We start from the raw sequence: 24040 nt of genomic DNA on the forward strand, positions 1-24040 counted from the left end.
TGAAAGATGGAAAAATTATTTTCAAGTTTCTTTCAAAATATTCTTATCTTCTAACAAGACCCTTTGGAGAGGCTGTTTTTTCAAGCATTCGCACTGGGAAATTAGGGTTGGGGACAATTAACATGATGCTTTATGTTAGCCTCAGTGATTGTGAGCATATTGTGGTTTGTATATAGGCACTACAAACACACACTGCTTTGAAATAGTATTTATCAGGGTGAGAGAGACAGGTCGGCAGGCTGAGCACAGGCTTTGCAGCAGGAAACTGGGGATCCCTCCTGCACTGCAGAGATCAACCTCGGAGCACAGAGTTATGAGTCATCCCCAAGCACTGCTGACCGACCACAAAATAAAAAAGACAAAATAGAACGTTTTTCTGTAGAAAAACATTCATTCCTCATTCTCCTTTGTTAACACTTTAGTTGTTTGCTGGTTTATTCACTCTAGAAATTTAGAACGAGTGTTTCACACCATTTAACCTACCTCATACTTTCCTTCCCTTTCTCTCAGATTATCAAAAATTTTCCCAGAGTCAAAAGTCAGTTTTGCTCTTTGGTACTTTATTTCTACCCTAGAGTAAAACAAGTTACTAATTTTCTTTCAATCCAAGGAAAAATAATGAGTGAGGAATAAAAGCATCAGAAACATTTGCCCTTAAGCAAGACAAAACTATAACCCTCCAGCACAGGCACTGTGTGGTTGTAGGGGTGTGTGACAGGGAGGCTGAGGAGAGTCTAGATGCCTGTTCCCGAGCAGAGTATTGAGAGGAATGACACCATAGATGGAGAGGGCAGCTCCCTGCAGTTCTCGGGGCCTGCAGCCATTGCAGTGACTCACACACAGGGGCAGCTGCTCCATTCAGGGGCCTGAGGGGGAGGTGCTGCTGCACCCCCCAGTGCCAGGGAGCACTATGCCAGCCAAGAGTGCTCAGACACCAAAGGATAGAATTGTCTGTGGGGCAGCATGCGGTCCCAGGGACCTAACTGGTGTCAGGTGCATGCAGGGCAAGCTCCCTGTGCTTCCTTTGTAGTTTTATTTTCATATCCACAGACGGATGTCTACAGATTTGGTAGGGTGGGGGCAGAGAGAACCCAAACATCTTTGCGAGGACCCGTCGGCCACTCCCCCGATATTCTGCAAAACACACTTGCATTTCACAGCTCAGGTCCAAGAAGAGGTTTCCCTAGGTTCCTGTCTAACCTGAAGTTGTTTCAACCCAGGGTAGAGTGCTCCAGAGTCTCCATCGCTCACCTGGCAGTGCTCAAAACTGCCTGTTGCAAGGGATCAGTTCCAGGATAGGCTCAGTGCATGCTTTGCATGCAGGAATGCCACACTCTGCTCCCGCCCGCTGGTTCTCAGACACTTGTGAGGACAGAGCTGGAATGACCCCTAGCCTCACTGGGAATGGTCTAAAAGGAAAAAAGCTTAACATTCCAAAATGAACAAGTGAAAAAAAATAGACAAATAGGTCAGGTTGATGCAAAAGATGTGACCTAAAAGTATTTTGTTCTATGTCCCACTCCTACACTTTGCATCCTCTGACTGATGTCTGGAGATTCGATACTGTTATCATATGTAAAATTGAAACAGCGATGTCAAATGCATAATTTTCATACCCAATATTCATTCCTTTCAAGCAGAGAAATTAAACTGTTTGAGATGGTTATCACTATATAAAACCTCTTTACATATTGAGAGGAGAAGATTTGATTCTTATTTCTTACCCAAACTTCATGCTTTAGACTGATGTTGCCGAAAATAATTCTATTCAACTGATTTTATTTTTTTTCTAACAGTCAACCACAGTAAGAAATCAAGGAATATGGATAATTTCACTGGCAGTGGGTTTCTCCTCTTGGGATTTTCAGCCAAACCTGAGCAAAACCTCTGTTACGCTTCTCTGTTCTTGATCTTATACGTGTTGGCGTTAGCTGGCAACATGCTCATCATCACCACCACGTCCCTGGATGACAGTCTCCAGTCCCCCATGTATTTCTTCCTGAAGCATCTCTCCCTTCTGGATCTCTGCTACATTTCCGTGACTGTGCCAAGATTCATTTACAACTCTTTCATGGATAGTGGGAATATTTCTCTCTGGGAATGCATCATGCAGTGCTTTGGTTTGATCACCTGTAGTTCTGCTGAGATGGCCATGCTCACAGTGATGTCCTATGATCGCTACGTGGCCATCTGCCGGCCCCTGCACTATGATGTCATCATGGATGTCAGAACCTGTGTCCATGGGGTCGCTGGTGTCTGGGTGAGTGGGACCATCTCTGGAGTCATGCATACGGCAGCTACTTTCTCCATCCACTTCTGTGGTCCCCGTGTCATTCACCAGTTCTTCTGTGACATCCCCCAGCTCCTGAGACTCTCCTGCTCCAATGAGTATCTGGGTGAGGTCGGTGTCACTGCCTTCGTGGCTTTCCTGGGACTCCTTTATTTCCTGTTTATTGGGTTCTCCTACGTACACATATTCTCTTCAGTGCTGAGGATGCCATCTGCGGAGGGCAGAGCCAAGGCCTTTTCCACCTGCCTCCCCCACCTCACGGTCGTCATATTGTTTCTTTCTACAGGTGTCTTCGAGTTTCTCAAGCCTCACTCTGAATCTCCAACTGCTTTGGACCTGTTTCTCACTATTATGTATTCAGTAGTTCCCCCAACATTCAATCCAATGATCTATAGCCTGAGAAACAAAGCCATAAAGTTAGCTCTGAGAAAAATATTTCAAAGAAATAATGCACTTACTTCCTTTCATTCACTACTAAGAGAGAAGTTCAAAGTATAACTGGTAATATTTATAGGGACTTCTTATAAATTAAATTTTTTGCGTATTTTGGGTACACCAGTGATGTCAGGGCTAACTCCTTGCTTTGGTAGCAGTTGTCACTACTGTTGTGCGAGGGTGACCATGTAGGTTCCTCAGAATTAAACAGCAGTATACAAGGCCAAGCAGTATGCCACCCAACCTGCTATACTATCACTCTGGCTCCATAGTTTAAAATTTATTTTACATAATGTTTTATGTTTGATTAAACCATTTTATGTATGCGGTACTTGGAAACTAAAATAATCATACTTTGAGTCACAGAAAAATGACTTATGTGTATTTTAAGTATTCACTGTATCACTGTCATCCATTATTCTTGGACTTACTTGATCGGGTGCCAGTAACGTCTCCATTCGTCCCAGCCCTGAGATTTTAGCAGTTTCTCCTTACTCGTCTTTTCCAATGATTGGAGGCAGTTTTAGGGTCAGAGGAATGAGATCTGTTATTGTTACTGTATTTGGCATATTGAATACTCCACGGGGAGCTTTCCAGGCTGTTCTGTGTGGGTGGCATATTTTCGGTAGCTTGCCGGGCTCTTAGATCTCTTAGATATGTATGTATGTATATATATATATATGTATATATATATTTGCCTTTATGATGATGTGTCTTGGGGCTGCACATTCCAGGAATATGTTCATTACCCTACAAAATCAGTTGTGAATATAATGAAAATTTCACAATGTTTAAGACATCAACTGAGTTTTGTTTCCCTAGTAATTTTTTTTCATAAATTTTTTTGTCTATGATGGAAAACATCTATCTGTTGCATACTTCATTTCCTATTTAGACCAGTTTAAACAATCTATGATAACTGAGAATCTGTGAGTTTGCTCTGATGCTAATCTCACTAACCATTCAGATCTCCATAACCCTCGACTAATACCTCTAGGCTCCAATCAGATATGCTCGTTTCCTTCAAAACATCCCACACCTCATTTTCTTAGCACCTTTCAAAGTGATGAATTACTCTGCATTCGTTCATAAAGAATAAATATTAAAATAAATTATTAATTTAGGAAATCCTAGAAATGTAGGCATACATACGTATATTAAGCACTTTATTGTACAAAGTTCTTGATAATATAGTCTTGGTCCTACAGTTTTCCAGCTCCAATCCTACCCCCTATAGAGGCTTATTACTGAAAACTTTTGTCATTTAGAAGATGGTACCTGTGGAGATAGAATCTGTAAAAAATAATTTCATGTTGGGGTAATTGTTCCATTTCAATTTTATTATATTATAAGATATTAATATTTTATCTTCTGATATATTCTCTATGTTGTAAGCCTAATATAACACTAGATATTTATTTCACAAATTTAATTTTTAAGCTATTACCCTTTCAAACTGTGTTTTAATTCCCTTTATATATATTATCATGTCAGATGTAAATTGTGATACTTCACCTTTTATTTTCCAATTTCAAACTCAATAATTTGTTTTTCTTGCATAACTGTGGTGAGGATTTCTAAGACTATGTTGAATACAGGAGGATAAAAAACATTTTTGCTTTGTGTTGATCTAAGAAATAATTCAATATTTTGCAAATAACTATGATAAAAGCAAATGGTATTAGACCAAATTGTGACTGTCCATCAGATATACATAGCTAGAGCACTCCAGAATGTGAATCTTAAAAGAATATTTAAGTATCTGATAATGGGTCAAGCATAAGTTATATCAAGGTAAGTAATGAACTACATGCTATTAAAAATGGCTCCTATGGATATAAAACTCCCATACGCTAAAATTAAATGACACCCTACTTAAGACGAGAAAATATTTCACACAATAGTTCAATTAAAGGCTATATCTATTATATGCAAAATTCATCAAAAAGTTCCACAAAGTGTCAAAAATCTCATCAAAAATGAGAAAAAAAATATGATGAACAGATACTTCCTTGAAGAACACATACAAATGACCCACAGATATGATGAAATTTTTGCTGTCTTCTGATATCACATAAATGAAAAAAATAAAAGAAATAGATTAATATGTCACTGTTATCAGTTGCTCATCCATTTGTTCGAGTGGGCACCAGAAATGTCTCTCATTAAGATACTTATTGTTACTGTTTTTGGCATATCCAATACAAACGGGTAGCTTGCCAGGGTCGGCCGTGGGGGCTTCATACTCTCAGTAGCTTGCCGGGCTCCCTGAGATTGGGGGCGAATGGAACATGGAGTGGCCATGTGAAAGGCGAAAGCCCAACCGCAATGCTATCTCTACAGCCCAGATTAATAAGTAAATATATAAATAAATTAGACAGTGATAACATCTCACATCTGTGAGAATGGTGAATAAAAAATAACAGAATAACTAGTGCTGTGAAAAAGGAACAATCATTCACTGTTTAGAATGCTGTCTGTTTTCATTTCTATAAAAAGCATTATGAATATTTCTCAACAATGTAGGACTAGAACAGCAATATAATCCAGCAATTCAACTTCTGGCCATCTACCCCTTCAATAAAAAAATATTAACACAAAAACTAAACAGAATTACGTTCTTTGCAATGCTTAGTACAATAGCCAGAGTTTGAATGTCCAGTGAAGAGGAGTGGATAAAGAAGTTATTGCATAGATAATGCAATACTGTGCAGATATTAGAATATATGAAATCATACAGTTGGCTGCAGTGTCGATGGAACTGGAAGGTATGTGAAGTGAAACAAGTCAAAGAGTTAATGACAAATTCCACTTCTCTGGGGAATGCAGAAAGATAAACCAAGAATGTCAAATGATATTAGATAGGATCAAACAATGTCAAGCCCTAGGCCTTGCATTATAAAACTCAGATTACCAGAAAATAGCGGAGAAGAGATGGAGAAGGAAAAGGCAGACTATAGATCATATAGTGATTCAAGAATCATAGAACCTTGGATACTTTGCTTGGATACTTTGGTGAGGTGCAGTAACTTTGTACATCAATGCTCTAAACTTAAATACTGGCATAACCATGATAGCAATTTCATAATGTAAAAATTGTATTTAAATACAAGCATATTCATTGCTTAATTGGCAAAAAATGGGTATTTATCCCATTTTTAAATAAGGGCAATTACAAGCTGGAACATTATCCCAAGATCAAATTGTAAATTCAATTTTGATTCAGTCAGTTAAATTATTAAAGAAATTAATTTGTCTTGGAGCCTATTTTATTGTCGAAGCACAACTTATAATGTATTATTGATGTGTTTCAATGAACACAAATAAAACTATCCTTCCAATAGCTAGGTGAGATAATTAATCATTTCAACAAATAAATGTATGGCAAGAAAGTGCAATACAATTGCAAGTCTGTCTCCAGGGTGTATCACAAAATTGCCAATACCCAGAGCACCCGGGAACTGTATTGCTGCCAATGGGACTGCACCTCGAGTCCCAGTTGGCCAGAGGACTGAAATGAACGTATGTTCCAATCTCCACAGACTGCTTTTTATTGAAATGAACTGAGTGGCCAAGATAGGACTTTTATCTAAGTGTCAGCTTCTGAAACAGACAGTTTGTCCATATGAAGAGGTAAGAAACTTCTGGGTGTGCTCTGGTGAGTTTTTTTTTAGGTTCTACAAAGATAGGCTACATTATAAAAAAGAAATGAAAATGAGTGACATATTTTGAGGGCATACAAACAATGATATCTCAAGAGATTTCTAAACTTAAATACATAAATTTACATAATTTTTCTTAACTATAGAAAGAGAAACTCCATCCATCCAGAAACATTTTTGTGGTGTAAAATGATCACTTCCCTAACAATCCCTTTTAACTCCGTAAACCTCACTCAAATATACACATACATACACACTCACACAAGAGCTAAAACACCATTAACCGCTAGAATGAGCAAATGCATCTGCAGATTAGCTTTGATTTATGCTGGGGACAATCTTAGATAATTCCTCTCTAACAACTGGACTTAAATAACCTTCCGATGCAGCAAGAAAAATAATCATACATCACAATGAGGAGTAATTACTTGATATTGGTTTATTTCCTTTTACTCCATACCAACTCTGTTCATATCTCGTTGCATATTTTGAGATCCTCAAATATATGTATCATTGTTCTGAGAATGATCACTATTCCATTCTAGAAAAATGATTCAAAATCCTATTTTCAGAGCCTTCTGAAAACTTTCCTTATAAGTAATTGTTCATCAGTTTAAGAATTTCTCAATGGATTTTGCTAGTGAGCTAATTTTAAATAGACAAAATATACTATACTATTTGTATACTTAGGTGACCTGCTCAATAATTAATAGCATTTGATATATATAAATTTGAAATAAATGTTTACAACTACTCTATTTTTGTTCTGTGAAAATGATATTTCATACCTCATATATTTTAACTAAATATTGAATATATTATTTTTAAGTTTATTTCAGTAATATTCTTATCTTATAACAAGACCCTTTGGAGAGGCTGTTGTTTCAAGGTTTCACACTGGGAAATTAGGGTTGGAGGACAATTAACATGATGCTTTGTTAGCCGCAGTGACTGTGACATATTTGGGTTTGTATATAGGAACTACAAACACACACAGGGGATCCCCCCACACTGCAGAGATCAACCTCCAAGCACAGAGTTATGAGTCATCCCCAAGCACTGCTGACCGACCACAAAATAAAAAAGACAAAATAGAACGTTTTTCTGTAGACAAACATTCATTGCTCATTCCCATTTGTAACACTTTGGCTGTTTGCTGGTTTATTCACTGTAGAAATTTAGAACGAGGGCTTCACACGGTCTAACCGCACCTCCTACCTTCCTTCCCTTTCTCTCAGATTATCAGAGAATTTTCCAGAGTCAAAAGTTAGTTTTGCACTTTGGTAGTTAATTTCCACCCAGGAGTAAAACCAGATTCTAATTTTCTTTCACTCCAAGGATAAATACTGAGTGAGGAACAAAAGCATCAGAAACATTTGCCCTTAAGCAAGACAAAACTATAACCCTCCAGCATAGGCACTGTGTGGGTGTAGGGGTGTGTGACAGGGAGGCTGAGGAGAGTCTAGACGCCTATTCCCGAGCAGAGTATTGAGAGGAATGACACCACAGATGGAGAGGGCAGCTCCCTGCAGTTCTCGGGGCCTGCGGCCATTGCAGTGACTCACACACAGGGGCAGCTGCTCCATTCAGGGGCCTGAGGGGGAGGTGCTCCTGGGCCCTCCAGTGCCAGGGAGCACTATGCCAGCGAGGAGTGCTCAGACACCAAAGGATAGAATTGTCTGTGGGGCAGCATGTGGTCCCAGGGACCTAACTGGTGTCGGGTGCATGCAGGCAAGCTCCCTGGGCTTCCTTTGTAGTTTTATTTTCATGTGCACATATCCACAGACGGATGTCTACAGATTTTGTAGAGTGGGGGCAGGGAGAACCCAGACATCATTGAGAGGACCCCTGGCCACACCAATTATATTCTGTAAAACACATGTGCAGTTCACAGCTCATGCCCAAGAAGAGGTGCTCCTTAGTTTACTGTCAGGCTTGAAGTGAGTGAACCCTTGCTGGAAGTGCTCCAGAGTCTCCAGTGCTCTCCTGGCAGTGCTCAGAAACTGGTTGTTGCAAGGGATCAGTTCCAGGGTTGGCTCAGGGCGTGCTTTGCATGCAGGAATCCCAGCTCTGCTCCTGACCAGCTGGTTCTCAGACACTTCTGAGAACAGAGCTGGAATGACCCCTAGCTTCACTGGGAATGGCCTAAGAGGAAAAAAAACTCCAAAATGAACAAGTGGAAAAAAATAGTCAACTAAGTAAGGTTGATGCAAAACATGTGACCTAAAACTATTTTACTCTATGTCCCGATCCTACACTTTGCATCCACTAACCTATGTCTGGAGATTGAATACTGTTATCATGTAGAAAATTGAAACAGCAATGTCAAATGTGTAATTTTTCATAGCCAACATTCATTCCTTTCAAATAGACAAAGTTACTAAACTGTTTGAGATGGTTATGACCATACAAAACCTCTTTATATGTATAAAGGAGAAGTTTTGATTCTGACTACTTACCCAAACTTCATCTTCATGCTTTAGACTGATGTTACCAAAAAATAATTCTATTCAACAAATTCCATTCTTTACTTTTTTTTTTTTTGCCTTTTGGGTCACACCGGGCGATGCACAGGGTTTACTTCTGGCTCATGCACTCAGGAATTACTCCTGGTGGTGCTCAGGGAACCACATGGGATGCTGGGAATCGAATCTGGGTGGGGCGCATGCAAGGCAAACGCCCTACCCGCTGTGCTATTGCTCCAGCCCCATCCATTTTTTTCCTAACAGTCAACCACAGTAGGAAATCAAGGAATATGGATAACTTCACTGGCAGTGGGTTTCTCCTCTTGGGATTTTCAGCCAAACCTGAGCAAAACCTCTGTTACGCTTCTCTGTTCTTGATCTTATACGTGTTGGCGTTAGCTGGCAACATGCTCATCATCACCATCACGTCCCTGGATGACAGTCTCCAGTCCCCCATGTATTTCTTCCTGAAGCATCTCTCCCTTCTGGATCTCTGCTTTATTACTGTGACTGTCCCAGGATTCATTTACAACACTTTCATGCACAGTGGGAATGTTTCTGTCTGGGAATGCATCGTGCAGGTCTTTGGTTTGATCACCTGTAGTTCTGCCGAGATGGCCATGCTCACGGTGATGTCCTATGACCGCTACATAGCCATCTGCTTTCCCCTGCACTATGACGTCATCATGGATGTCAGAACCTGTGTCCATGGAGTTGCCAGTGTCTGGGTGAGTGGGGCCATCTCTGGAGTCATGCATACGGCAGCTACTTTCTCCATCCACTTCTGTGCTCCCCGCATCATTCACCAGTTCTTCTGTGACATCCCCCAGCTCCTGAGACTCTCCTGCTCCACTGAGTTTATGAGTGAAATAGACGTCTCTCTCTTTACAGCCTTACTGTCATTTCTTTGTTTTCTGTTTATTGGGTTCTCCTACCTGCACATATTCTCTTCAGTGCTGAGGATGCCATCTGCAGAGGGCAGAGCCAAGGCCTTTTCCACCTGCCTCCCCCACCTCGCTGTTGTCATATTGTTTCTTTCTACATCTGCCTTCGAGTATTTCAAGCCTCACTCTGAATCTCCAACTGCTTTGGATCTCTTTCTCACTATTATGTATACAGTAGTTCCCCCAACATTCAATCCAATGATCTATAGCCTGAGAAACAAAGTCATAAAGTTAGCTCTGAGAAAGGTGTTTCAAAGAAATAATGCACTTACTTCCTTTCATTCACTATTAAGAGAGAAATTCAATGTATAACTGGTAATATTAAATAGGGACTTCATATAAATTAATTTTTTTGCATATTTTGGCCACACCATTGGTGTCAGGGCTAACTCCTCGCTCTGGTAGCAGTTTTCACTACCGGTGTGCGAGGGTGACCATACAGGTTCCTCAGAATTAAGCCATAAGCAGCAGTATGCAAGGCCAAGCAGTATGCCACCCAACCTGCTATACTATCACTCTGGCTCCATAGTTTAAAATTTATTTTACATAATGTTTTATGTTTGATTAAACCATTTTATATATGTGCTGGAAACAATCATACTTTGAGTCATAGAAAAATGACTTATGTGTATGGTAAGTATTCACTGTATCACTGTCATCCCATTGTTCATCTATTTACTCGAGTGGGTGCCAGTTACATCTCTATTCATTCCAGCTTTGTGATTTTAGTAGCCTCTCTTTATTCGGATTTTCCAATGATTGGAGGCTGTTTCAGGTTCAGGGGAAGAGACCTGCTATTTTTACTGTATTTGGCATATTGAATACGCCATGCGGTGCTTGCCAGACTCTTCCGTGTGGGTGGGCTGTTCTCGGTAGCTTGCTAGGCTCTCTGATATGTCACATGTCTGCATTGTGGCCGCAGATTACCCTACAAAATCAATTGTGAATATAATGAAAATTTCACAATGTTTAAGACATCAACTGAGTTTTTTTTCCCTAGAATATTTTCTATAGAATTATTTTGTCTATGAGGGAAAACAGCTATCTGTTTTACATTTCATTTCCTATTTAGACTGGTGTTTAAACAATCTATGATATCCAAGAATCCATGAGCTTGCTCTGATTCTAATCTCACTAGCCATTCACAGCTCCATAACTCTCGACTAATATCTCTAGGCTCGAATCAGATATGCTAAAGTTTCCTTGAAAAATCCCAGACCTCATTTTCTTTGACCCTTTCAAATTAATGGATTATGCTGCACTAATTCATAAAGAATAAATATTTAAATAAAAATTTAGGAAATCATAGACTTATAGGCTTACATATGTATATTAAGCACTTTATTGTACAAAATTATTGAAAATATTGACTTGGTCCCACAATTATCCAACTCCAATCCTACCAGCAGTAGAGGCATATTACTGAATCTTTTGTAATTTAGAAAATGGTACTTGTCGAGGTAGAGTCTGAAAATGATCATTTCATGTTTCAATATATTGATGTTCCATTTCAATTTTATTATATTATAAAATATTAATATTTTGTATTCTGATGTATTCTCTATGTGTAAGCTTAATATAATATTAGATATTTATTTCACAAATTTAATTTTTAAGTTGTTTTCTTTTTCAAATTGTTTTAATTCCCTTTATATATATTATTCTGTAAAATTTAAATTGTGATACTTCACCTTTTCTTTTCTAATTTCAAACTCAATGATTTATTTTTCTTGCATAATTGTTGTGGTAAGGATTTCTAAGACTATGCTGAATACAGGAGGATAAAAAACATTTTTGCTTTGTGCTGAACTAAGAAATAATTCAATCTTTTGCAATTAACTATGATAAAAGCAGGTGGTATTAGACCAAATTATGTTACTGTCCATCAGATATACATAGCTAGAGCTCTCCAGAATGTGAAACTCAAAAGAATCTTCAAGTATCTGATGATGGGGCAAGAATAAGTAAAATCAAGATAAAGAAATGAACTACATCATATTAAAAATGCCTCCTATGGCCATAAAATTCCCATAGGTTAAAATTAAATGACACCCTATTGATGATGAGAAAATATTTCACTCAATAATTCAAATAAAGGGTAATTCTATTATATATATATATATATATATATAATGCATCAAAAAGCTCCACAGTGAAAGTATCAAAAATCCCATCAAAAATGAGGAAAAATTATGATGGACAGACACTTCCTCAAAGAACACATACAGATGACCTACAGATACAATGAACTGTTTGTTGTCTTCTGATATCAGAGAAATGCAAAAAATGAAATAAATGGATGAATAATTAAATAAATAAATTAAACAGTGATAACATTTCACACTTGTGAGAATGGTAAATATAAAATAACACAGAATAACTAGTGCTGTGAAAAAGGAACACTCATTCACTCTTGTTTGGAACATTGTCTGTTTTCGTTTCTATGCAAAGAATTATGAATATTTCTCTAAAATGTAGGACTAGAACAGCAATATAATCCAGCAATATAATCCAGCAATTCAACTTCTGGGCATCTACCCCTCCAATACAAAGAATATTTACACAAAAACTAAACACAATTGTTTTCTTGCAATGCTTAGTACAATAGCCAGGAGTTTGAATGTGCAGTGGCGGAGAGTGGATAAAGAAGTTATTGCATAGATAATGCAATACTGTGCAGATATTAGAATATATGAAAATGTACAGTTGGCTGCAATGTCGATGGAACTCATGATTCTTGGTGGTGGAATATGTGCACTGGTGAAGGGATGGTGTTTGAGCATTGTATAACTGAGACTTTAACCTGAACACTTTGTAACTTTCCACATGGTGACTTAATAAAAGAATTAAAAAAATAAAATAAAATAAAATAAAATAAAATAAAATAAAATAAATAAAACTAAAAAAAACTGGAAGTTATGTGAAGTGAAATAAGTAAAAGAGTTAATGACAAATTCCACTTCTCTGGGGAATGCAGAAAGATAAACCAAGAAAGTCAAGTGATATTGGTTAGGTTCAAACAATGGCAAACCCTAGGCCTTGCATTATAAAATTCAGATTACCAGAAAATGGGAGATACATGGAGAAGGAAAAGCCTGATTATAGATCATATAGTAACAGAGCATAGCATCTTAGATGATTTGTTTGGATACTTTGGTGAGATTCAGTAACTTTGTACATCAATTTGCTCTAAACTTGAATACCAGCAGAACCATGCTACCAATTTTATAATGTAAAATTTGCTGAAGAGACTATTTTTACTCCATTTACATTCATGATTTAATATAAATCATTTCTTTGATTTACAGTAGCTGACTATTATGAGGGTTTATTATTGAATATCCAGCTCTAACCTATTGGTCTCATAGTCTATCCTTAGTTCAGTACCATATTTTTTTAATTATCATAAAGTTTTAGTATAGTATCAAGTCAGAGAAGCAATATATCCTAATTTCTTATTTTTCAGAATGACTTTCACTCTTCAGGGTGTTTTATGATTCCATGCAAATGTAACCAGTGCCTGTTCTTAAGTACTTGAAGAATGTCATTGGATAGTGATGGAAAGTCCATTGAATCTATATATTTAAATTTATGTAGGATGATTATTTTGATAATATTGATTCTTACAGTTTTTGAACATGAAATATTTTGCCATTTCCTAGGGGGGCTGGGCACACCCGACATCACTCAGGTGTTATTCCTGGCTTTGCAGTCAGGAATCATTCCTGGTGGGCTCAGGGGACCATGTGGTGATCAAATCTGGATCAGCCATGTGCAGAGTAAACCCCCTACTCAACTGTACTATTAGTCCACTCTCCCCCGCCCCCCTCGATTGATTCTCTTCTATTTCTTTCTTAAGTAATTTGTAGTTCTCCAGGTAGAAGCCTTTCACCTCTTGTTAGTTCCTAGGTACTTAATGTTTTTTGGACACTATTTTGAATATGATAGTATCTTTGATCTTTTTCTCTACTAGATCATTATTTGCATAAAGGCATGCAACAGATTATTGTATATTAATTTTTTTCTTTTTAGATCACACCCGGTGTTGCACAGGGGTTACTCCTGACTCATGCACTAAGGGGTTACTCCTGGCGATGCTTGGGGGACCATATGGGATGCTGGTAATTGAACCCGGGTCAGCTGTGTGTAAAGCAAATGCCCTACACGCTGTGCCATCATTCCAGCACCTGTATATTAATTTTTTAACCTGATACTTCGCAATACTGATTTATTGTTTCTAAAAGGATTTAGTGGAGTTCTTGGGGTCCATTTGTATTCATACTCTGAATCAATTCTTTTTTGAGTTACTTGAATTTCTTTTTTAAGAAATTAAAAGATTTCTTAATTCCCATTATAATCAGATAGAGTGCTGATTTGTGGTCATTCCTGTTGTTTTTATGAAAGACAAATAAATATATAAGCGATCAAAAAAAAAGACAAGGATACCCGTTGCTTAATTGCAGTAAACTATGAATATTTGCCCCATTTTTAAATAAGGGCAATTACAAGCTAGAATATTATCCCAAGATCAAATTGTAAATTCAATTTTGATCCAGTCAATAAAATTATTCACTATCACTGTCATCCCGTTGTTCATCGATTTGTTCGAGCGGGCGCCAGTAATGTCTCTCAATGGGAGACTTATTGTTACTGTTTTTGGCATATCCAAAACACCACGGGTAGCTTGCCAGGCTCTGCCGTGTGGGCGCGATACTCTCAGTAGCTTGCCGTGCTCTCCGAGAGGGGCAGAGGAATCGAACACGGGTTGGCTGCATGAAAGGCAAATGCCCTACTGCTGTGCTATAATAATAAAATTATTAAAGAAATTAATTTGTCTTGTAACCTATTTTATTGTCGAAGCACAACTTATAATGTATTATTGATGTGATTCAATGAACACAAATAAAACTATCCTTCCAATAACTAGGTGAGATAATTAATCATTTCAACAAAAAATATGTATGGCAAGAAAATGCAATACAATTGCAAGTCTGTCTCCAGGTGTATCACAAAATTGCCAATACCCAGAGCACCCAGTGTGTAAAAAACACAAGAAGAAAAGAATGGGCCGCCACACCAGGGAGGTTGAATGGTGATGACTAGGCAGGTGAAGGAAGGAACGGAGCCAAGATGGTTGGTCTCACTTGCAGTTTCTTCCGATCTTCCCTCTATACACTCTCCGCCCCATCTCCTTCTCTCTCAGAACCCCTTTTATTGATCATGGCAATTCCAAAGGGCGCAATACATTGACATCACCAAAGGCACCAAAAGATGTTACAGGAAGAACATTGAGGCAACATTATTCTCTTCTATCTGCAGGCCAGTAATCTAGGCCTCAGGAAAGAAGATACAAAACCAAAACCAAAGCCTTCCTTGGGCTGAAAGCACTCGGATTTACATCCCAAAGATCAGGCTGGGATGCCCCATGAAATCTACATGTCAATTACAAACTAGGCAGCACCTGAAATCTACAACCCCAAAACTAGGCTGGGCCAGAGCTGGAATCTACAATGTCAAGTCAGGCCTGGCTAGCACCTAAGATCTGCATGTCAAAGACCAGCCAGGCTTCTGTGAGAAAAGGAAAACTGCCTCTGAAATTATTTCCAGAAGGCAGCTGAAAAAGGGGAAATATCCCTGTCTGCAGTACAGTGTCTCCAACAACCCAGGAACTGTATTGCTGCCAATGGGACTGCACCTCAATTCCCAGTTGGCCAAAGAACTGAAAACGATACATGTTCCAATCTCTACAGACGGCAATTTATTGAAATGAACTGAGTGACTAAGAAATGACTTTCAACTAAGTGTCAGCTTCTGGAACCGACAGTTTGTCCATATGAAGAGGTAAGAAACTTCTGGGTATGCTCTGGTGAGTTTTTTTAATTCTACAAAGAGAGACTACATTGTAAAAAGGAATCAAAATGAGTGACACATTTTGAGGGCACATAAACAATAATATCTTACCTTGAGATTTCTAAACTTACATAAATTCACATTATTTTCCTTATACATAGAAAGAGAAACTCCTTCCATCCAGAAACTTTCTTGTGCAGTAAAGTGATCACTTCCCGATCAATCCCTTTTCTCTCCGTACACCTCACTCAAATATACACACGCATGCACGCTAACACACGTGCTAAACACCATCAACCCCAAGAATGAGCAAATGCATCTGGAGACTAGCTTTGATTTGTGCTGGGGACAAACTCTTCTGAGATAATTCTTCTCTACAACTAGACTTAAACAACCTTCCAGTGCAGCAATAAAAAAAAATCATACACTCACAGTGAAGAATAATTACCTGATATTGTTTTATTTCCTTTTACTTTATACCAACTCCATTCCTATCTTGTTAAATATTTTGAAATCCTAAAATATATACATCATTGTTCCTAGAATGATCACTATTCCATTTTAGAAAAATGATTCAAAATTCTATTTTTAAGACCTTCTGAAATCTTTCCTCTAAGTAATTGTTTATTGGTTTAAGGATTTCTCAATAGATTTTCTAGTGAACAAATTTTAAATAGACAAAATATACTATACTATTTGTATGCTTAAGCGATCTGATCAATAATTAATAGCATTTGATATATAAATTTGAAATAAATCTTTATAAGCTACTCTATTTTTGTTCCATGAAAATATTTCATAACTCATATTTTCAACTAATGATTGAATAAATTATTTTTAAGTTTATTTCAGGAATATTCTTCTCTTATAACAAGACCCTTTGGAGAGGCTGTTTTTACAAGCTTTCAGAATGGGAAATTAGGGTTGGGGACAATTAACATGATGCTTATGTTAGCCGCAGTGACTGTGAGCATATTGGGGTTTGTGTATAGGCACGACAAACACACACTGTTTTGAAATAGTATTTTTCAGGGGGAGAGAGAGACAGCTCGGCAGGCTGAGCACAGGCTTTGCAGCAGGAAACTGGGGATCCTTCCTGCACTGCAGAGATCAACCTCGGAGCACAGACTTATGAGTCATCCCCAAGCACTGCTGACCGACCACAAAATAAAAAAGACAAAATAGAACGTTTTTCTGTAGACAAACATTCATTGCTCATTCCCATTTGTAACACTTTGGCTGTTTGCTGGTTTATTCACTGTAGAAATTTAGAACGAGGGCTTCACACGGTCTAACCGCACCTCCTACCTTCCTTCCCTTTCTCTCAGATTATCAGAGAATTTCCCCAGACTCTAAAGTTAGTTTTGCTCTTTGGTAGTTTATTTCTACCCAGGAATAAAACCAGTTACTAATTGTCTTTCACTCCAAGGAAAAATACTGAGTGAGGAACAAAAGCATCAGAAACATTTGCCCTTAAGCAAGACAAAACTATAACCCTCCACATAGGCACTGTGTGGTTGTAGGGGTGTGTGACAGGGAGGCTGAGGAGAGTCTAGACGCCTATTCCCGAGCAGAGTATTGAGAGGAATGACACCACAGATGGAGAGGGCAGCTCCCTGCAGTTCTCGGGGCCTGCGGCCATTGCAGTGACTCACACACAGGGGCAGCTGCTCCATTCAGGGGCCTGAGGGGGAGGTGCTGCTGCACCCCCCAGTGCCAGGGAGCACTATGCCAGCGAGGAGTGCTCAGACACCAAAGGATAGAATTGTCTGTGGGGCAGCATGTGGTCCCAGGGACCTAACTGGTGTTGGGTGCATGCAGGCAAGCTCCCTGGGCTTCCTTTGTAGTTTTATTTTCATGTGCACATATCCACAGACGATGTCTACAGATTTGGTAGAGTGGGGGCAGGGAGAACCCAAACATCGTTGAGAGGACCCCTCGTCCACTCCCACAATATTCTGCAAAGCACACTTGCATTTCACAGCTCAAGCCCAAGAAGAGGTGCCCTTAGGTTCCTGTCAAGCCTGAAGTTGAGTGAACCCTGGCTCGTAGTGCTCCAGAGTCTCCAGTGCTCACCTGGCAGTGCTCAGAAACTGGCTTTTACAAGGCATCAGTTCCAGGATAGGCTCAGTGCTTCTCTGCATGCAGGAAGTCCACACTCTGCTCCCGCCCAGCTGGTTCTCAGACACTTCTGAAAACAGAGCTGGAATGACCCCTAGCCTCATTGGGAATGGTCTAAAAGAAAAAAACCCTAAAATTCCAAAATGAACAAGTGAAAAAAAATAGACAAATAAGTCAGGTTGATGCAAAACATGTGACCTAAAACTATTTGTCTCTAGGTCCCACTCCTACACTTTGTATCCTCTAACCTATGTCTAGAAATTCGATACTGTTATCATGTATAAAATTGAAACAGCAATGTCAAATGTGTAATTTTTAATAAGCAATATTAATTTCTTTCAAATAGACAAACTAACTAAACTGTTTGAGATGGTTATAACTATACAAAACCTCCTCATATCTATAAAGGAGAAGTTTTGATTCTTACCCAAACTTCATGCTTTGGACTGATGTTACCAAAAGAATTCTATTCAACAGATTCCATTTTTTCCTGACAGTCAAACACAGTAAGAAATCAAGGAATATGGATAATTTCACTGGCAGTGGGTTTCTCCTCTTGGGATTTTCAGCCAAACCTGAGAAAACCTCTGTTATGCTTCTCTGTTCTTGATCTTATACGTGCTGGCTTTAGCTGGCAACATGCTCATCATCACCACCACCTCCCTGGATGACAGTCTCCAGTCCCCCATGTATTTCTTCCTGAAGCATCTCTCCCTTCTGGATCACTGCTACATTTCTGTGACTGTGCTGAGATTCATTTACAACTCTTTCATGCACAGCGGGAATATTTCCCTCTGGGAATGCATCGTGCAGTGCTTTGCTTTGATTTCCTGTGGTTCTGCTGAGGTGTCCATGCTCACGTTGATGTCCTATGACCGCTACATGGCCATCTGCCTTCCCCTGCGCTATGATGTCATCATGAATGTCAGAACCTGTGTCCATGGGATTGCCGGCTTCTGGGTCAGTGGGGCCATCTCTGGAGTCATGCATACGGCAGCTACTTTCTCCATCCGCTTCTGTGGCCCCCGCATCATTCACCAGTTCTTCTGTGCTATCCCCCAGATTCTGAAACTCGCGTGCTCAAGTAAGTTTATGAGTGAAATAGACGTCACTATCTTTACAGCTCTGCTGTCATTTCTTTGTTTCCTGTTTATTGGGTTCTCCTACGTGCACATATTCTCTTCAGTGCTGAGGATGCCATCTGCGGAGGGCAGAGCCAAGGCCTTTTCCACCTGCCTCCCCTACCTCGCTGTTGTCATGCTGTTTCTTTGTACTGGTGCCTTCGAGTTTCTCAAGCCTCACTCTGAATCTCCAACTGCTTTGGACACGTTGCTCACTATGATGTATACGGTAGTTCCCCCAGCATTGAATCCAGTGATCTATAGCCTGAGAAACAAAGCCCTCAAGTTAGCCCTGAGAAAGGTGTTTCAAAGAAAAGAAGCACTTACTTCCATTCACTCACTATTGAGAGACAAGTTCAATACATAATTACTAATATTTATAGAGCTGACTGATCATTTTGTGTGTGTGTTTGGCACACCCCTGGTGGTACTCTGGGCTTACTCCCGACTCTATGTTAAGGGATCACTCCTGGTGGGCTAGGGGAACCTTAGGAGCTGCTGGAAATTGAACTATAATCAGCAGTATGCAAGGCAAGAGCCCGACCTGTAAAATGTAATCACTGTATCACTGTCATTCTGTTGCTCATCGGTTTGCTCAAGCGGGCACCAGTAACGTCTCCATTGTGAGACTTGTTACTGTTTTTGGCATATCGAATACACCATGGGGAGCTTGCCAGGCTCTGCCATGTGGGCAGGATACTCTCAGTAGGTTGCCGGGCTCTCTGAGAGGGAAGGAGAAATCGAACCCAGGTGGACTTCCTGCCAGGCAAAGCCCTACCCGCTGTGTTCTAGGGCATGCACAGGGACAGGGCCAGGTGGGGAGTTTGACTGGGGCAGTAACACCTGTCAAACAACAATGCAGGTGTCCTGAGGCAAGCTCAGAGAGGACAGAAAGCTCCCGTGGAGCAGGAGGGCAAAAGCTCTCTTGATCTTGATTTTCAGTAGGAATACAGATCATGAAAGCTGGGCCTCAGATCCTCCTGCCTTTGGGGGTTTTAAGCAGGAGGTGTCAGAAAAGTTACCACTGGGAAAACTGGCTTGTGGCAGCCAAGCCACAATGTTGGCTTAGATGTTGCTCTTCCTGTCATTGTGATGCAGAATTCACCAAGCATTTACATCCCAAACATTCCTCAGCAGGTGGCCTGCAGCTAGTAGAGTTTGACAGATAATAGGCTACATTTTAAGTGATGTTTCAAGATTGATGAAACCCTTTTATAGATGTGTAACCTGGAAAACTAAAATAAACTTATTTGGCGCTACAGAAAAACGATTTGTGAATATTTTAAGTATTATCCTACAAAATCAGTTTGAAAATATTGCAAATTTCACTATATTTTAGACAACAACGCAATTTTTTTTCTAGTAATTTATGTGGTGATTCTGGAAAAGAGGTAAATATAACATTCATAGCTCATTTTCCTAGTTTTGCTGGAGCTTACACAATACATGATATCCAAAATTGATTAGATCACTCTGATTCTACAATCGCTAGCATTCTATAACATCCTACCAATCACCCTAGGCTCCAATTTGAAAAGCAAAGATTTCCTTAAAACATCACATATGCCTATTGCTTTGCCTCATCAGATTCCTAGATTACTATGCATTCATTCATAGGGGATAAATATTTAAAGAACAAAAGAATCTGGAGAGCCACAGATATTAGGATTTTATTTTATATATTTATTTTTTAGGCATCATCATTTATAATGCTGTTGATAATATAATCCCAGGTCAACAATGTTCCATATTCCATATCACCATCTGTAAAAGCACAATACTAAAAAATTATGTCATTTAGAAAATTGTACGTGTGGAGGTATAGCATCTAAGGAATAATTTGATGTCTGGATAATTTGATATTCTATTTAAATTTTATTATATTATTGTGCTATTATTTTGTCTTCTGAAATATAGTCTTAATGTTGTAAGCTTAATATGATATTAGACATTTATTCTACTTTATTCTATGTAAAATTTTAAATTTTAAATTGTTTTTGCTTTTCATGACATGTTCTAATTTTTTATGCATATTATCATGCCATTTGTAAATAGTGACACTTTACATTGTCTTTTTCAAACTTGGATCTCAATGATTTAATTGTTTCTTGCTTAATCATTGTTGCAAGAATTTCTAAGAGTACACTGATTACAGATTAACAAAAGAAATATTTTTGCTTTGTGCCGGCTTAATCAGAAATCTTTCAGTATATCACAGTTATCTGTAATAAAAGAACATGGTATTAGAACAAAATTTATTAAATATATATCTCAAGAGCTGTCCAGCATATGAACCTCATAAAAGTCTGCAATTATTTAAAAATGGTGGCAATAATAAGTAAAATAATGGTAAATGAAGTACATCAAATTAAAAATGGTTTCTATGGCTAAAATATTCCAATGGCTAAAAATTAAAAGACACCTTACTGAATGTTGGAAAATATTTGTACACAATAATTCAGATAAAGGGTACTATCCATTATATATAAGGTTATTAAAATGCTCAACAGTAAAAGTACCAAAAATTCCATCAAAAATGGGGAAAAAGGATTGACACTTCCCTGAAGGAGACACACAGATGACCAATGGATATTAAAAAAAGCATAATGTCTTCTGGTATCAGGGACATGTAAATAAACAAATAAATGACAGTGAGATAACATGTCACACCAGTGAGAATGGCATGTATATAAAAAAGATTGGAATAACCACTACTGTGAAAAAGGAACCCTAAGCATAATTAATGTCTATGGAGAGCATTAACAATATTTCTCAGAAAACCAAAATACACCTCCAATATGTTGGGAAAAATGCAACTTCTGGGCATATACTCCACCCAACAACAAATAAACATTAACATCATAACTAAGCCCAACTATGTCCCTAGCAATGCTTAATACAATAGCCAGAACTTGGAATCAACCCAAATGTCCAGTGACAGACGAATGGGCACAGAAGTTATTATACAGAAAATGCAATCCCGTGTAGCTGTAAGAACAGATGAAATCATACAGTTGGCTGCAACGTTGATGGAATTAGAAGGTGTATTAAATGAGATAAGTCAGAGGGCAAATGGCAAAAACCAGATGAACTCACTTATCTATAGTATACAGAAAGATAAACCAAGATTGTAGAGTAATATTGAATAGGATTGAACAATGACAAATTCTTGGCCTTGCATTACAAAACTCAGATTACCAGAAAGTGCAGGAAAAGTGATGGAGAAGGGAAAGGCAGATTACAGCTCACAATAGGTACAATGGTGGAGAATCTTGGATACTTTGCTTGGATTCTTTGGTGGGGTGTAGTAACTTTGTATATCAATGCTCTAAATTTTAATACTATTATAACCATGTTACCAAACCTTTAATATAAAACATTAAAATTAAAAAGACTGGATAACTGTCCATATTGGTTTCCAGAAAGGATGGACTAGTGGGCATTCCCACCAACAGTGAAAGAGAGTCCCTTTTTCCCCACATCCATGCCAGCACTGGTTGCTTTTGTTTTTTTGAATGTGTGCCAGTCTCTGAGGTGTGAGATGATATCTCACTGTTGTTTTGACTTGCATCTCCCTGATGACTAGTGATGTGGAACATTTTTTCATGTGCCTTTTGGCCATTTGTGTTTCTTTTTTGAGGAAACTTCTGTTCATTTCTTCTCCCCACTTTTTGATGGGGTTGAAGGTTTTTTCTTGTACAATTCTACTAGTGTCTTGTATATCCTGGATATTAATCCCTTGTCAGATGAGTATTAGGTAAATATTCTTTCCCACTCTGTGGGTTCTTTGTGTATTTTGGTCACTGTTTCTTTTGAGGTGCAGAAGCTTCTTAGTTTGATGTAGTCCCATTTGTTTATGTTTGTTTTCACTTGCATGGTCAGTGCTGTTTCATCCTTAAAGATGCTTTTGGCTTCAATGTCATGGAGAGTTCTGCCAACATTTTCCTCTATGTACCTTATGGATTCATGTCTGATATTGAGGTCTTTAATCCACTTTGATCTGACTTTTGTGCCTAGCATTAGACAGAGGTCATAGTTCATTTTTTTGCAGGTAGCTATCCAGTTTTCCCAGCACCGCTTGTTGAAGAGGCTTTCCTTGCTCCACTTCACATTTCTTGCTCCTTTGTCAAGGATTAAGTGGTCATATATTTGGGGGTCTGTGACAGAATATTCAGCTCTGTTCCATTGGTGGTGGGGATAGGATGGGTGTTTGATCATTGTGTGATTGTAACCCAAACATGAAAGCTTGTAACTATCTCACGGTGATTCAATAATTTTTTTAAATAAATAAACAATAAACAATAAATAAATAAGACTGGATAATTCTTTTATTAATTGACAAGAAACTATTCATGTTTACCCCATTTTTAAATAAAGGCTATTGCAAATGGGGCATTATCCTAAGATCAAATTATAAATTAAATTATTGATCCAGTCAATAAAATTAATTAAAGAAATTAATTTGCCTTGTAGGTAGTCTGCAATCAAAATACAACTATATAGTATTTTTTATGTGATTCAATGAACGCAAATAAAGCTGTGCTTCCAGTAACTAAATGTGGTAATTAAATCACTTCAACAGTAAAATGTGTTGCAAGAAAACCCAATAGAATTGCAGGTTTGGACCCCAGGGTATTGCACAGAATTGCCAATACCCAGAGCACCCAGGATCTCTATGGCTAACAATGGGGTTTCACCCCAAACCCCAAATGGCCAAAGGACTGAAATGGACTCATCTTTCATCTCCACAGACTGCATTTTAGTGAAATGAACTGAGTGGCAGAGATATGACTTTCATCTAAATGTCGACTTCTGAGACTCACAGATTATCCATCCCTATGATGAGGTAAGAAATTTCTGGGTTGCTCTGGTGAGTTTCCTTAGATTCTAGAAAAATAGGCTATATTGTAAAATGGAATGCAAATAAAAGACAGATTCTGAGTGCATCAAAAGAATCATATCGTTACTTGAAAATTGTAAACTAAAATACAAAAATTTACACTATTTTAATTAAAAATAGGAATAGAAACCTCTTCCATCTGAAACATTTTGTGGAGTAAAATCATCACTTTGCTATCAGTATCTTTTTATTGTGTACCTTCCACTCGAATATACACACAGATGCACACCCACACACATGCTCAAACACCAT

The 24040-nt window shown here is 38.4% G+C and overlaps 1 pseudogene; it reads right to left on the minus strand.

The window, feature by feature from the left end:
- Positions 1-24040, minus strand: part of LOC129402280 (olfactory receptor 2G3-like) — a 45636-nt pseudogene that overhangs the window by 15113 nt on the left and 6483 nt on the right.

This window comes from Sorex araneus, chromosome 2, assembly GCF_027595985.1.
Source record: "Sorex araneus isolate mSorAra2 chromosome 2, mSorAra2.pri, whole genome shotgun sequence".
In the NCBI taxonomy this organism is placed as follows: Eukaryota; Metazoa; Chordata; class Mammalia; order Eulipotyphla; family Soricidae; genus Sorex; species Sorex araneus.